A 17,590-nucleotide genomic window follows, 5' to 3' on the forward strand; every position below is an offset into this window, starting at 1 on the left:
AAGTCGTGACATTTTAAAAATTTGCATTTTCCGGCGAAACAGTTTTTGTCTTCATGAATATTCAATGGGCAAATTGGGGTTTATTCAAGTTTTTATTTCTTCTTAGAACTAGAAAATTGGGAGACACATTATTCATCCATGTATGAAGTAATGGAAGAAATATGATTTCATGTAACACCATAAGGATGTGACATAATCAGCCCACCTAATGAATATTGATGAAGATGTGTACATAACTGTTTTCAGAAAATATTGTTAAACTTTAAAATTCAATAACTTTGCTATTGATAAAATTTTCGGCATTGTGCTCTGTGAATGTTAATCTATTTATGCAAATGCAAATATTTTCAGTCCGGAGTATCCCTTTAAGAATTATTTTGGCAATATGATTGTCGAGGATCTTGCTTTCAAGCTACAATTTATTATGACAGCAAATGGATGAAACAATTTCTCAATGACGATTCCATTCTAGACCCGTGTTAACATACAATCTCCCCCTCAGAAACTAAGTAATTCATTTATTTTGTCGCTGGCTTTTCGATGTATGTTTTTTTAATTATAACTTTATCTATTCAAATAGGGACGTTATGGGCGAATTTTTTTGACGGGTGAAGGTATTGCTTATCGGGCAACATTCATAAGAGGTTGCGAGCGAGCAAAAATGTTGACTTTTTTGTCACAAAAATCAAATTTTACGATAGATTTTGACGTAATATTCAGAAATTGATCATATTTCATTCTTCTCTCTTTCTTTTTGTAGTTTGTTTCTTGGTCATAAAAAAGCTCACCCACCCCCTTCCCCTCTGTACGCCACTACTTGTCATATTACGCATGCATCTGTTTATCTAATACCCCTATGTCTATCTTCTATTTGTCTTGTTCTTTCCTCTTCCCTTCTCTATGGTTTCCTTTCAAAAGCCATAGTATTATCATCAACATCTCTTTGCTTTTTACTGTACCTGAAATTCTAATAGTATATTATTATTCTTGAGCTAATTTGTATTACTTCGAATTCGATAACTACTTGTAGTTGAATTTGGTACGAACACGCCAAGGCTCGATGCCATTATTGTTACCATTACCATTCGACCAATACTTTACAAAATACATTAATCGTTGATCTGTATGACTCATGACCTTATGTTTTTTTTAATCATTTCATTTACTATATTTACTATTACTCATCAAAGCATTATGATTATCGATGTATTCCCATTATTATTTTGTTACACTCATGTAAGTCCCTATGGTAACATATGACCTTCAGTTAATATTATCTGTTTATATAATATTACTTTTTTTTATTAGTAGATTGTTAATTTTTGGTTATTTTGTCTCTGTCAATATACCTGTTTATGTTTATATTTTCTTTACAATGTATTTAGCATAATCAATGTTTATAGAATTGCACTTGTACAAGGCCTCTTGGCTTTATTTCTGCAGTTCCTCATTTCATTTTTGTATTTACATTTGTTTTATTATAATTTCTTATATTTTGTATCATGTATATTTTTAACCAAGGGTGGAAATAAATGCGAATTGAATCGGATTGAATATTTTAAAGCTTAAATGTACATTTCTTTGCTGCAGAATCTTTCCCTCCATTTGCTGTTTTTATTTGACGCCATATTAAGCAAAAGTCATGCAACACACAAATGACCCTCACCCTCCCACTCACACACATTATACACACATGTGTAAGCTGGCCAACTATGTAGGATACACCATAATATGAATTGATCATAATTTGAAAGGAAAATTCAGATTGTCAAAGAGGTATTATTTACATTGCATTTTCAGCCCATAAAGAGTTGTACAGTTAGTTCTTTTCCATCTTCACATGCTGAGGGTCTGGGAACGAATCACGTTGCTGCCCTTCCACTGTTTCACGAAATCAACTAAAGTTTATTTAAAAATCAAAGGTCGAATCCATCTCAGAAAATATGTTGATTTACTCATTATAGAAAAATCAGACAAGCATGGTGCTGAAGATTTCATAAAAATCGGATGTAAAAAAAAGTTGTGACATTTTAATGTTTGGCTTATTTTTAACAAAATAGGTGCAAAATTAAATGTTTTTGTTTTTTCATTGTTTGAATTACACAACATTTCAATTTTACTGATTTGACATCAAGGACCAACTTAGTGCCTGTACAACACACAAGTGTCCCGTACGAGACCTTATTTTCTTTATTATGTATTGACAGAAATAATCAGCTAATAGTGGTTTCTAACCTAATGAATGTCTTAGTTTTATAGGATTATCATTATCATCAGCCAAATAATGTGATTGAAGAAGTCAAAGAGACATAAAGTGAGAAACTTTGGCTTCAATTTAGAGATGTCCCGTACGACACATTTTGAATGTCCGTACGCCACAATGTTCTCGAAAATTATAATTTGCTTTATTTATTCATGGATGTTTATTTTCTTTTCTTTTATAGACGTGTTTGATCTTGGGTAATTGAATGTCAACTTGAGTTCAGTTTCTTTGAAATTTATCTGCCCAACTCACAGACTTTTGAGTACAAACTTGAGGTTTCTAAAAAAGCCACTTTTTCTGCGTCCGTACGACACATTACTATTTCAAATCTGTATTATCCAGAATGTGAATTCAAGTCATGTTAAGTCTTGGTTTTTCTAACACTCTGGTAGTACTTGATAGTCACCTATAGTTACTAGAATATTTTTAGTTTTTTCTCGTAAAAAAACTGTCAAATGTTCTCTAAATGTCCCGTACGACACGTATGGAATCACCCACCATGAGTTTTAAAAAGAACATTCGTGTGTGCCCGATAATGAGAATGGCAAATAACGCGCAATGCTTTTTCCATTAAAATGAAAATCAGCACAAGGCTATTCCTCTGATTCCATAATAGTTGAGCTTGTATAATAGGACATCATGGTTAATTGTATCGAACGCCTAGGAAAAGGAAGTTTGAATTTGTTCTGAATATCAATTTCCCAACTAGTCTTTTGTAAGTTACAGCTCATTTATCATATTTATAATTAATTAGACCCCCATTAATAAGACATGGCTGTATCCCCCTTATTTTATCCCCTTGTTTTCGGCTTTGTAATTCGGCCGGATCGATCGGAGGCAGAGCTAGGGTAACAGAGCTAATCTCCTACTAGCTCCTCCGCCTGCGACGGCCTAGCTTAGCGCAATCGTGTTCCGAGGGTTTGCAGCGTAGTCTATTCTAACGTCTTCATTCAACCGTGGACTGGGTAAATGGGGAAGACTTGCGGTGTCTGGGGCCGTGGTAATTTCAACTGACAAATTGCCTATTCGTCTACTGCAAACTCGTCCACTTACCACATGGTGTAACTTCATTTAGTCTACTGTAATGCCATTCTGTCCAACATTTCATCTAACAACTAACAGATCTAGCTTTGGTCCAATTATCATAAAAGGAGATATACCATAAGCACATAATAATGATAATATTAACATATTAAATAACTATTATTTTACGTAATAACAAAAGGCATATGAAATTCAGGGACATCACATCATCATACCACCTAGTTTGCATATAAATGTTTTCCCAAAATATTTCTAAAATCTAAAATTCATAAAGTTTGTTATTTTTATCTATTTTAGACGAAATTTTTAGCTTCCTGCTCTGTTAAATTTATAATAGATATTGGCACATGTCTAGTCTCTTCTACCAGTCCCCGCCGCATTAGCACAGGACCTTGCCAGGAGGCACCGATTAATTTTATTTGGCACTAACGTTAAGTACAGAAGGCGCCGTTTAGTTTTCACATGCGCCGGTGTTGAAATCATGAACAGAAAAGAGAATTTCAATTAGTCTCTTTTTTTTGGGGGGAAGGGGGGTGGGTTGGAACAGTTCCCCCAAACCCTTCGGGGATCCGCCACTGAAAGACATACACTTGATTCTTTAATTAAATTCCATTCAATTTGTTCAAGTCTATAAAGGGCTTTACATACATACATTTTATGACAACATCTAATACATGAGTGAAAAAGACATACAAAAGTATAAAGGCAACTATAAAGAAATAGTGCAAGATTACAAATATATATAATATAAATATGTGAAGTTATACATTTACAACAGTATTGGCAACTCTTTTTATTTAGATATTGTAAAGAAATGGATGAAGAGAACAATAGTAGGCGTAGCTTAAATCAAGGTTCCCCAGAGCTATCTATCCTTTGGAAAAATTGGTGATGCCGAAAAATGTCTCTCTCTCTATATATATATATACATATAAATATATATATATATATACAAACATAATATCAACAAAGAAAACCCCTACAAGGCAACATCTCTTCCCCCGTGCTTACCCAACAGGAAGATGAAACAATATGTCAGTGTGAAGAGAGAGAAAGACAAGAGGGAGAGAAAAGGCGAGAAAGGGAGGCAAGAAGCGCAGAGAGAGGAGAGAAGGAGAGAAAGTAATAGATGGTGGCAAATGCGAGTTTCTAAAAGAGAAACTGTAGGTTGTTGTGTAAACTATTAATTAAAAAGAGGCGATATCATTTAATGTGAGCTGTTATACATGCCATAATCGCATCTGGTACAAAACTATATAAGATAGCTATTTGTCCTACATCTTGCAGACTGGAGTCGTTTCCTTGGTCCCATCTAACAAAAATATTGATTAAGAGGGTGTTTAGAGGGTGTTCTTTCATGGCGTTCTCAACTTTCTTAAGGATGCAGGTAGAACAGATATCATCAAGTATAAACCTATCCCCAACTACATGTATTTCTCCTACTTGATTTAACAACCTCTTAATGGAAAGACTTTAGTTTCCTCAGAGAGTGAAGCCTTCCATGACCTTTACCTCGAACATTTTTGCACTGTTCTTCCCAGTATATCTTATCGTCAATTACGACACCGAGATATTTATTTCATTTCATTTCATTTATTGGTTTTTGCAACATTTTTCATAACAAAATTCTGGACACGAAATACATATCTAAAACTTGACATAAAGATAATGAACAATAGTTTTGTATATAAATCCTCAAACATATCTTACATAAATGAAAATCATTAAGTGGTATTTTCTGTTACAATAAATAGGATGAAACAATTTCAATTTCAGAACCTTTCATGACGCCTGAATTTATAGAGACATTTTTTTTCTATGATCAAATACAATATAATTAGTTTTCTTCTCATTCAAGATAAGGTAATAAAGTAATACCATGCGCGACCCCAAAACACGTAAAAATGATGTCTTTTCAAGATAGGGCACGTTACATACGTAACAGAATAAGTGTGTCAAAAACACTAAAATAAAGAAAAAATATCTATTTCGTTATGACAGCTATATGTGTTTAGGGTTAAATTCGAGGGGGTATAAACATTAAGACTAAAAGTTTTATAAAGGATGTACTTTTTGCCCCAACACTACGTGTTTAGAGTCCGATTTGCGCGAGATGGGGCCGTAATAAACCCAATGTGGGTAAAGGTAAAACCGTCGACCGACGTCCGTGATATAACAATTAAAATATCACTGTACTTCTTTAAGGGTCAATTCAGGGAATACTTGCTGAGGGTACCGTTTTGTTTCCAATACTTGTCAAGGGTAGGGTTTCACACGCCAATAAGGGGTGCATTCTAAGAATATGGAAAATACGTGTTTAGGGTGCTTTTTGAGAACCCATGGTCGCGCATGGTATCCACTCGTCTATGGAAGTGCCCCCCCCCCCCGGTTGTTAAGGCGTGCTCATCTTAGGTCTCTGATATTCGTTTTATAAACCTGTAGGGGAAAGTGGGGGTAAAACGGACGACTTAACTTTGGCTCGTCATAAATCTGTCATACAAAATGCCCCAAGTCTTCTAAGGACAACGCATGATAGAATTGGGTAAAACCTACGAAGGCATTTATTAATTTCTTCTGATCCCAAAAGTTTTCTTGAAAATGGAGCGCAAGGAATTGTTGAGTATGGGTCCGTTTTACCTCTTGGCCTGGGTAAAATGGACCCAGGTATATGGACAAAACGGATTACTTTGCGTCCGAAGGCATATCACCTGGATTCCTTGAGTTTCTCGTTGATCTACGTTTATAATCTCCAGGCATTGGGCTTACTGCATATAAAGGTCATCAACTTAAATTTGCTATGCAATGCATTATTCAATCAATACCATATCCAAAAAGTATCGTATCAACAACCTTCTAAAAAAAATAAAGAGGCCTAGTCATCATCAGATTTCATCACGGATTCTTGCCCAATCTTAACTATCATTATCTTACCTATATTGAAATGAATGCAATATGAATTTAATTGTATTGACCATTTTGTACTGAAATCTGCAAACATTGGTGCGATCTTACCAGAATAATTTTCATTGGGGCAAAACCTTCTGTATATAATAAGCGCCAGTGATTCATGCTTTATAGCAAAATCACCCGAAATAACCAAAATGAAAATGGCAAATTCCTCAGGTACCCCTCATTTTGTGTTCACCACTGTACAGGCGATATATTTTTTAGGAAAGCTTAAAAGTGCCACCGAGATGTTGAGATAATTATCTTGGGAAGTCGACATCTTGATATTAAAAGATCAGATGACGAGATCCCGGATCTCATCATGTCCACATTTTTCAGAAGAGATGATCAGATGACAAGATCCCGGATCTCATCATGTCGGTATCTTTAAGAAGAGATGATCAGATGACAAGATCCCGGATTTCATCATGTCGACATCTTTTAGAAGAGATGATCAGATGACGACATCCCGGATCTCATCATGTCGACATCATTTAGAAGAGATGATGAGATGACAAGATCCTGGATCTTATCATGTCGACATCTTTTAGAAAAGATGAACAGATGACAAGATCCCGCATCTCGTCATGTCGACATCTTTTAGAATAGATGATCAGATGGCAAGATCCCGGATCTCGTCATGTCACCATCTTTTTGAAGAAATGATCAGATGACAAGATCTTCGATCCATGATCATGTCATCTAATCATCTCTTCTAAAAGATGTAGACATGACGAGTTACGAGATCATGACATGTGATCATCTCTTCCACTGGATGTAGACATGACGAGATCCAAGATCTTGTCATCTGATCATCTTTCCCATGGGATGTAGACATGATGAGATCAAAGATCTTGTCATTTGATCATCTCTTCATAAGGATGTAGACATGATGAGATCCGGGATCTTGTCATCTGATCATCTCTTCAAGAGGATGTAGACATGATGAGATCCGGGATCTTGTCATCTGATCATCTATTCTGAAAGATGTGGACATGAGATCCGGGATCTCGTCATCTGATCTTATCGCTCGCAAGATGTCGACTTCCCAAGATAATGATCTCAACATCTGGGTGGCACTTTTAAGCTTCCATAATTTTCTTTCCTGGAAATGAAACTTTTGTCAGGGCCACTTTTTAAGACGAATTACGCAAGAATGTAATTCAGATTCATGGAGATAACAGAGGAGGTTCGTCTAACCCAAGGGCCCGTTTTACCTAGTATAGTGTTATCGAAGACAATCTGATGGAATAGAAGAGAGATTTTTAAAAATAAATGCTGGGTGAAACAAAGAAAGAAGTAAAAAAAAATTGTATAAAAAGGATATAATTTAAAAGCAAAAAAAGATAGAAAGGATAAAAATAAAAGAGACCATGAATACAACACAGAAATGAAACCAAAAAATAGAGAGAGAGAATTTGAGAATATTTATTTAAAGAAGAATACAAATGTTATTTGTGTTTATCTCATAGGAGTCAGTTGTGAAAGGCCAACGTCAAGCATGGGGTATTTAGTGAACCTAGTTCTGGTGATAATGGTCGGTATTCAAACAGTCACATCACAAGGTAATGTAAATTCATATTATTATTACTGTTATTATTAATATCATCATCATTATGATCAATATGATTGTAATTGTTTCCATTATTTTTTCAACTGTACCTTTCTTAAATACGCACTGTTCATGAAGGTAACAGTTTGTTGGTCACGTTATGTATCATTAAAAACGAGATTATTTGAATTATTTTTCATATCTCAAAATCATTTATAGGCCAAGAGCGTCAGGTTTAACATGGATATTTTTGGTAACAAGCTGATTTTTTTTTCAGGATAGGTTCAGATATATGTGTAGAATAACATACTAAAAGTCCTCATTTATCCTTCTTTAGGGTTTCCGTAATTCAAGATGGCGTCCAAAATGGCCGCCATTCACAGAAAATGACCATAACTAACTCACTATCCTCCCTAGACATCCAATTTCCATGATTTTGGTGCATATTTCATGGTTTAAATAGTAAAAAGAGGTATTGATACAAGTTAGAGTGAATATAAGCAGACCAGTATGCATAGAAATCCAAGATGGCGTCTAAAATGGCTGCCAAAGCCTAAAAATCCGTAATTCATGAATTACTGTTTAGTATCTTTAATGTTTTTCTATTTAATGGTTTTAAGGGTCAACTAGTACATTTGGATAAGTTACATAGACAGTCAGTGGTCAAGTATGTCCAAAAATTGGGTCTATAATGGCTGATATTACTCACAAATGGACATAGTAAATATGATATATGTCTGGGATGATTGTGGTATGTAAACCAAGGTTTAAAGGGTCAAATCATACATTATGATAGGTTTAAAAGGTCACTCAGATGTCCAGAATGCCCCAAAATCCAAGATGGTTTCCAAAAATAGAGTCTAAAATGGCTTTCATTACTTACAAAGGGACATATAATGTTACATCCGCGTGAGAGATATTATTTTGGTGTCTAAATCATGTTTTAAAGGGTAAAAAATACATTAGGAGTGGTGAAAAGGACAGCCAGTGGCCCAGTATGTCCAAAAATTCAAGATGGCTTCCATAAATGGAGTCTAAAATGGTAGCTTTTACTCACAAATGGACAAATGGACATTTGGTAATACTTCGTAATTGCGAAGGTTCGTAATTCCGAAACACGTAAATTGCCTATACCTCGATGTTATTAATCCGAAAACGAAAAAGGGTTCGTTAAAATCCGAAAACGAAATAAGGTTTGTTGTTCCGAAGGTTTGTTAATCCTAAAACGAAATAAGGTTCGTTAATCCGAAAACGAAATACGGTTTGTTGTTTATTCCGAAGGTTTGTTTAACCATTAAAATGAAAACTGGGAATGCAGAGGCAAGTGATGGGGGGACATCGTTGCTGTTCAATTGTTACGAGGATGGGAATTCAAGGACAGCCGAACGAATTTTCGTTTGGGGGGCAAAGCCAAAAATGAAATTCATACGTCATAATGGGCACTTTGGTGATACTTTCACCTTGAGATTATCATCTGCGTGAAGTCATTGTGTGTTTTATAGTAATAAAGTACAGAGGCGTCGATCCTGGGGGCAGGGGATCGCACCACCAATGAAAATATGGGAGGGCAAACTTTACGTTTTTGCCCCCCCCCCCCCCAGTAATTCCGCACGTGCAAAAAATAAAATAAGATTGTAATGTTACACAGAAATCAGCAAGCGAGATTGAAATATACAATTCGTTTTTTTTTATTCGTGCTTAAAATATCCGCTTTTCGGATTTAAATATAAAAATGTCAGCTCGCGCTAAGCGCTTGCATCATAGAATGTCCCGTTTTAAAATGTAAACCTCTAAAGAATTCCCGGTTCGATTTTCAATAATCTTTTGTTGAATATATATCTTGTTCTTTATTAAAAACGTCCATTAATCTCATTTTTTGCAGATCGTAATATCAAAATTTCCAGCTCGCACTTTGCGCTCGCATCTATTGTTTTTTAGATACCCATCTTAATCATTGGTACCAAAAATGCTTAGAATATTAAGCTGTAAGGTCAGAATATAAAGAAATTTCAGCTCGCTCTTGGCACTCACATTATATGTGTTGTGCGATATGTATTCTCCTCATGAGTTACTACAAACATTAGTTTGTTTTGTGTGATCGAGCGCCTTTTAGAAGCTGATTCGTGATTTTGCCACCCAATCCAAAAATTGGATCGACGCCCCTGACCTGATAAAGTAGAGAAAAGCCTTTTTGAAGTGACTTCTGATTATGGAAAGAGGTATATTTAGGCTTTATTTTTCGCGAGAGAGTATAATGAGCGAGCGGTTTGGAAATACATTCCAAAGCTAAAGTTGAAAATCTCGTTTTCCTGGGTCAATTATTGATAAAATGGCATTTTTGCGAGGTGTTGCGAGCGTGAATCACAAGCTTAAACTCTAAGGCATTTCAATAAGAAATGAAAATTTTAAAAAAATCGGAGCAGGTTTCTGCTGTCAGTAAATAGACGTGCATCTAACTAAAGAATTAACACGAGCGCAAAACACGAGCTTAAATATACTGACTGTAAAATAAAGTAAATATGTAATAACATCATAAGCCCTTTTCAAATAATGCGAGCACCAAGCGCGAGCTATATATTTTTTTAATGATGGGCAATATGTTTGTGATCTTCAAAACAAGAAGCCTATGAAACTAGAAAATAACTGCGAGCAAGAAGCTCTGACCTGGTCTAAAAGGGACATGTTAAAGATTTTTTGCAGTTAGCCATGAAGACGATACATGTTTCAACCAGGGGCAGCGGAATGTATTTTCCTTTGGGGTAGGGGCAAAGCCAAAAAATGACACTTATATGTCAAAAAAGGGCATTTTGGTGCAAACGGATATTTTCATCATGATATTATCATCTCTGTTTAGAAGTTGTTTGTTTTATGGTAATTACGTTGAGCAAAGTTTTTTGAAGTGATTTCTGATTGATAAGATATATTCCGGTTTTATTTTGCGAGCGTAGCGAGCAAGTGGTTTGGAAAAAATCAAATCTGAAGTTGTAATAGTCGCCTTTTTGGGTCAATTATGGACCTAATTACTGTTAAAAGGGCATCCTTGCGAGATGTTGAGAGCGAATCACGAGCTTAAACTTTTGGAAATTTCATGAAGGCCTAATAAAATAATAATAATGATAATAATAGGTCTACAGGTATTATTTACCCAGGGAAGCCACTTCAGTTCTGAAAACTTTTCTCCCCGCTATTATTATTACCTCGGCTTTAGCTGGGCTGCCTAGGCGCCCAAAGGAAGCCATTTAATGAATTTCTTCCTTCCGGGCACCAATTCACCTCACATTGGTTGAGTGCAGCCCAGTGTGGGTAAATTTCTTGCTAAAGGAAATAACGCCATGACGTGGATTCGAACCTACGACCCTCTGCTTCAAAGTCAGAAGACTAATCCACTGGGCCACAACGCCCCACATAAAGTGGAAACGTTCCGAATTTTTTTTTTAATCATGAAAAAAAGGATATGAATCTAACTAAAGAATAAACGCGAGCGCGAAGCGCGAGCTAAAATTTTTCATATACTGCCCAGGAAAGGAACTTTTTGCGTTTGGTGACTCATGAATGGGATATGTGCTAGGCCTATATACCTCACCAATCGAATAATGCAAGCGCGAAGCGCGAGCTGAAAAAATGTGATATTCTATCCTGAAGCTGGCCATTCTAGGCATTTTATTTCACTAGGATAAAAATGACTACCTTAATCAGCAATAATTGTTGCGAGCGCAAAACGCGAGCAAAAAGTGTGTGATATTCCAACCTTAAAACTGGACAATTTGATCTTGCCCTCGCATTATTTATTCATGCGGCCGATCGGGGAAAATGTAAGGAAAATTCTCCCCCCTCTTCCCCACATTGGGAAAGCTAGATCAGCCCCGGGAGGTAACGGAACTGATTATGAACTACAAAGGGTTCACTTTTTTTATTCGGAACCCCCTCATAGAAAATCGTGGCTTGGGTCCTGATATGCACGAACACACAACATCCATATATGAGAATATCTCACGCAACATACACACACATAGGCCTACTGTTCGGTGGATACGAATTGAAATGCATTCCATTTTTAAATTTCACATGGATTATGATAAAAAGGAACATTAAATGTTAAGCTGTTATAATTTTTATCGTCATTAACATTATCAACACTAGGCGTAACGATCAACAAAATTTTATTAACATTTATATTCTTTATTATCATTTTTATTATGATCATCGTTTGGATTATTATGATCATCATTAGTATTATTTATATCTTTATTACCAGCAGAAGCTGTTATTAAAAATGACATCCCCTCCAATGCAAATCCTATTATCTGGAGGTTACTCGCACGCAACCAACACACTTTAATCCCCTGCATCCTTAAACCATTTGCCTTGGCAGCAATTCTTCAGATAAAATAGAAATTAAGCCTATGCTTGATCCGGGCGCCTATTCTTAATGCAATACTTGCTTTGGCCACAACACACACATGTATCACCGTTCGTTATTACTATTATTGTATAATATCGTATTATCTTGTAATGACAACACCGTTTTTGTTTGATGAATTGATTTCATTTTCGGAAATATGAACCTTATCTAATTTTCGGATTAACAAACATAATTTCGTTTTTGGACCAACGAATCTTCGGAATTGCGAACCTTATTTCGTTTTTGGATTAACGAACCCTCGAAATTGCGAACCTCATTTCGTTTTCGGATGAACGAACCTTCGGAATTACGAATCTCATTTCGTTTTTTGGTCTAACTAACCTTATTTCGTTTTCGGATTAACGAACCTTCGGAATTACGAACCTTCGGAAATACGAACCTTCGGAATAACGAAGCTTCGGAATTACGAGTGTATGCAGTTAATTTAATATCTGCCTTGCAGATATGATTTTGGTGTGTAAACCATGGTTTATAGCGCCATATAATATATTTGCACAAGTTACAAGGACAGCCAGGTGTCCAGTATGTCCAAAATACAAAGATGGTTTCCAGAAAATAAATCTAAATATTGACTGCTGTTACTGAAAAAATGATATATTTATTAAAATTCCACCTGAGAGATATGAAAAAGATGCCCATACTATGTTTTCAAGGGTCAAATATTATTTTGGGACTGTTAACAATTAAATGCAATTGTCCATAATTGTCCTCTAAAACCACCTTTCTAACATCAGCAATCGTTATGCCAGTGAGAACGGTACCATCCAAAAACCCCACCTAACATCAGCAATCGTTATGCCAGTGAGAACGGTACCATCCAAAAACCCCACCTAACATCAGCAATCGTTATGCCAGTGAGAACGGTACCATCCAAAAACCCCACCTAACATCAGCAATCGTTATGCCAGTGAGAACGGTACCATCCAAAAACCCCACCTAACATCAGCAATCGTTATGCCAGTGAGAACGGTACCATCCAAAAACCCCACCTAACATCAGCAATCGTTATGCCAGTGAGAACGGTACCATCCAAAAACCCCACCTAACATCAGCAATCGTTATGCCAGTGAGAACGGTACGATCCAAAAACCCCACCTAACATCAGCAATCGTTATGCCAGTGAGAACGGTACCATCCAAAAACCCCACCTAACATCAGCAATCGTTATGCCAGTGAGAACGGTACGATCCAAAAACCCCACCTAACATCAGCAATCGTTATGCCAGTGAGATAGGTACCCTTCAATACCCCTACCTAACATCATCAATCGTTATGCTTGTGAGAACAGTACCATCCAAAACCCCACCTAACATCAGCAATCGTTATGCCAGTGAGATCGGTAAATTCTTTAAACAATCAGACAGTCAAACCAACAAACCGATTCCAAAAGGTGTGCCATTGTAAATATCTTTGATTGAGGGAATCTGTTTTATCGGTATGATAGCGTTTTATGCATACAATAGTCTCTCGAATAAAGGAATGTATTTTGATCCATATCACAGTTGAAATAAAATCACCATGAAATTTGCACAATAATGGTTTAGATAAACTGCGTGGGAATACATTCTATCAATACATTAATCCATCAGTCGGAACTGAACTTTGAATTGGAGGAATGATAATTGGAAAAATAAGAACCAATCTGTCTATCAAATTGTTTTAATTGTTAAGTTCTCTTTGGCATAAATATAGTTTCACTTAACGTCTTGCAATTTCCAACTACGGTGCCGTTATTCAAGGGGAAGGGAAATGAGGGGTGTCGTGTCAGAAATTAGGTGTCAGTGGTATTATTACACATTGATTATCCTCGATCATGTATAAAACAAAGAAAAAGTTATGGAATAAAATTGAATTTAAATGGTTTATGAAGCGTGGCATATTACCAAGGAATTATGTTTATGTATCTATCGCATGATATATTGCCTTTTTGATTTCGTGTGTATGTAGTTGAACAATGAAAGAAAGCAATTGGAAGTTTAATTTTTTGTGTGTGCCTGCAATCAGAGATATAATCTTAAATCTTGAGATAATTGAGAGCGTATGGACCAGTACTAATTGCAGACTGTTGATTGAATTGTGGCCATTTCTTCATGAACGAAAATTGCCTTTCCGTTGTCATTTGGAAGATTTTAGAGCTTTTATCCATATTGAACATTCTCCCTAACATTTGTCAACATGATTTTGATAGCTTTTCCAAAAAATCTAACGTTTGTGTACGGACTGTGCTGTCAGATCTTCCCAAAATTTACCTTTTTTTAATACAAACTAACACATCACAAGTCTAGTCATAGATGTCTTGATAACAATCTAAAAGATCTAAAAATTCCTGATTCTTAATTCATTCATGCAAATATAACTGGGTGTCATGACGTTCCGCAAAGTTGCCTTCCTTAAAAAGTACCATGACCCCATGTTGAACCTTAAAGAGATGAAACGTAAATAAAGAAGACAAGCAAGGAGCCCTGTTGCACCCACAAATGTAATGACACTTTACCCACAAATGTAATAACGCCCACAAATGTTATAACACTTTACCCACAAATGTAATAATTTCACCCACAAATGTAATAATGCTCTTTACCCACAAATGTAATAATTTTTGATCGCCAACAAATGTAATAATGACTTTACCCACAAATGTAATAAATTTGAAGGGATTTTTGGCGAATCCGTTCTAAACTAAAATCCTATAGTAATGCGTTCATATAGCACAAAGTGCAAAGTCTTTATTGGAGATAAGTCCAACGTCTTTTCCAGACCAGGTTGTTTAAAAAAATATGATATAAGTCCAAAGTCTTTTTCCAGACCCGGTTATTTCAAAAATTATAATATAAGTCCAAACTAAGATACGATAATGATATTCCAGTGGAATAAAAATGATAATCAAGCGTAGTCTTTTCTCCAGACCCAGTTAATAAAGACCGGTAGAATTAATGTCTTTGTTGTTGTTTCAAATTATATAGCTTATATTATGACTATATGCGATAAGAGTAAATCGAGAATCAAGCGTAGTCTTTTCTCCAGACCTGGTTACTTAAAACTAATAACTAAAACCCTTATGTCTTCATATAGCACAAAAGTGCAGTCTTTTTTCAAGAGCCGGTTAATTAAACAATTACAATATAAGTCTAAACTAAGATACGATAACGATATTCCAGTGGAATGAAAATGAGAATCGAGCTTAGTCTTTTCTCCAGACCCAGTTAATTAAGACTGGTGAAATTACTGTCTTTGTTGTTGTTTCAACTTACACGGCTTATATTGTGGATATATACGCTAAGAGTAAATTGAGAATCAAGCGTAGTCTTTTCTCCAGACCCGGTTACTTAAAACTAAAAACTAAACCCTATAGTAATGCGTTCATATAGCACAAAAGTATAGTCTTTTTTCCAGACCCGGTTAATTCAAAAATTGATATATAAGTCCAAAGTCTTTTTTCCAGACTCAGTTGTTAAACAAATTATACGATATGTCCAAAGTCTTTTTTCAGACCAGGGTATTTCAAAAATTATAATATAAGTCCAAACTAAGATACGATAATGATATTCCAGTGGAATAAAAATGAGAATCGAGCTTAGTCTTTTCTCCAGACCAAGTTAATGAAGACTGGTGGAATTAATGTCTGCAGTTGTTTCAACTTATTTGGTGTATTATTGTGAATACATGCGCTAAGAGTAAATTGAGAATCAAGCGTAGTCTTTTTTCCAGACCCGGTTAATTAAAAAATTCAAATTTAAGTCCAAAGTCTTTTTTCCAGACCCAGTTCTTAAACAAATTATACGATATGTCCAAAGTCTTTTTTCAGACCCGGGTATTTCAAACATCGTAATATAAGTCCAAACTAAGATACAATAATGATATTCCAGTGGAATAAAAATGAGAATCGAGCTTAGTCTTTTTTGCAGACCAAGTTAATGAAGACTGGTGGAATTAATGTCTGTAGTTGTTTCAACTTATTTGGTGAATTATTGTGAATATATGCGCTAAGAGTAAATTGAGAATCAAGCGTAATCTTGACCTGGTTGCTTAAAACTAAACCCTATAGTAAGCGTTCATGTAGCACAAAGATGCAAAGTCTTTTCTCTCGACCCGGTTACTTAAAACTAAAAACTAAACCCTATATTAATGCATTCATATAGTGCAAAGACATTTCTCCGGGTCATTTAAAACATTCATCAAATCTTTTTAAAAAGACCACACAATCTATTGATGTTGAATAATATGAAAATAAAGTGTAGACATTCATCCAGACCAGATTATTTCAAAATAAGATATGATTGAAAAAAAAAGATCCTCCACTCTTGGTAATGTTGAATTCCTAGAAAATATAGCACAGTCTTTCCTCCAAACCCAGTTATTCAAAATTATGAATTACATGTACATTTTCAAAATAGTATAAAGACCCCATAATCTTATTAATGCTGGATAACATGGACATATACATGTAGCGTAGTCTTTCAGCCCGACCCAGTTTTATTTTTCAAAATTACGCTAATAGTAATAATAGAAAATCAAAATCTAAGACCAAACAATCCTTCAACCTAAGAAATGTTTTAAAAAGAAGTTTAGAGCGTTGTCTTTAGTCCTGACCTAATCATTAAAACAAATACGCAAAAAAATATTCTAACATAAGACCCTATCATATTCTTATTCTTGTGGAATAACGCGAGTTTTAAAACGTACTATTTTCTCCAGACCCGGCTATTTAAAAAATGAATTTACAAAACTTCAAATCTAAGACCAATCTTCCAAAGTTACACCCAGTAAAGAAATATGTCTTTATCCCACACCCAGTTTTTTATAATAATACTAAGACCCCACAAAACATTGCAATAATGCATGGGTAAAACAAACATCCTTCCTCCAGACTTGGTTATTATTTGAAAAAATGAAATAATTTTTTACAAATATTCTAAAATGAAGACCCAATAATCTGATTACCGTAGAATTACACGAAAACCAATTTTCGAAGATCGACTTTCCTCCAGACAAAATTATTTCAAGAATAAAAAATCAATAAAACCCAACCCCCAACAACGAATCTAAGAACCAACAATCCTCCAAGTTAAGACCATGCATGTAGAAAAGCACATGTTTAGAGCGTTGTCTTTATTCCAGACCCAGTCATTTAAAAATGATTTAAACAATCTTAAAAACATAAGACTTTGTCATATTCTTATTCTTGTGGAATAAGACGAGTATTATGCTTAGTCTTTCTTCAAGACCCGGTTATTTAAAAGATAAACAAATATTGAAAAAAAATCACAGCTAGTACCAATCTTCAAAATTAAACCCAGAATAAATGCTTGGGCTTAGAGTAATGTCTTTACCCCTCACCCAGTTCTCTTAAAAATACAAATCA

The sequence above is a fragment of the Lytechinus variegatus genome, chromosome 9 (assembly GCF_018143015.1).
Source record: "Lytechinus variegatus isolate NC3 chromosome 9, Lvar_3.0, whole genome shotgun sequence".
In the NCBI taxonomy this organism is placed as follows: Eukaryota; Metazoa; Echinodermata; class Echinoidea; order Temnopleuroida; family Toxopneustidae; genus Lytechinus; species Lytechinus variegatus.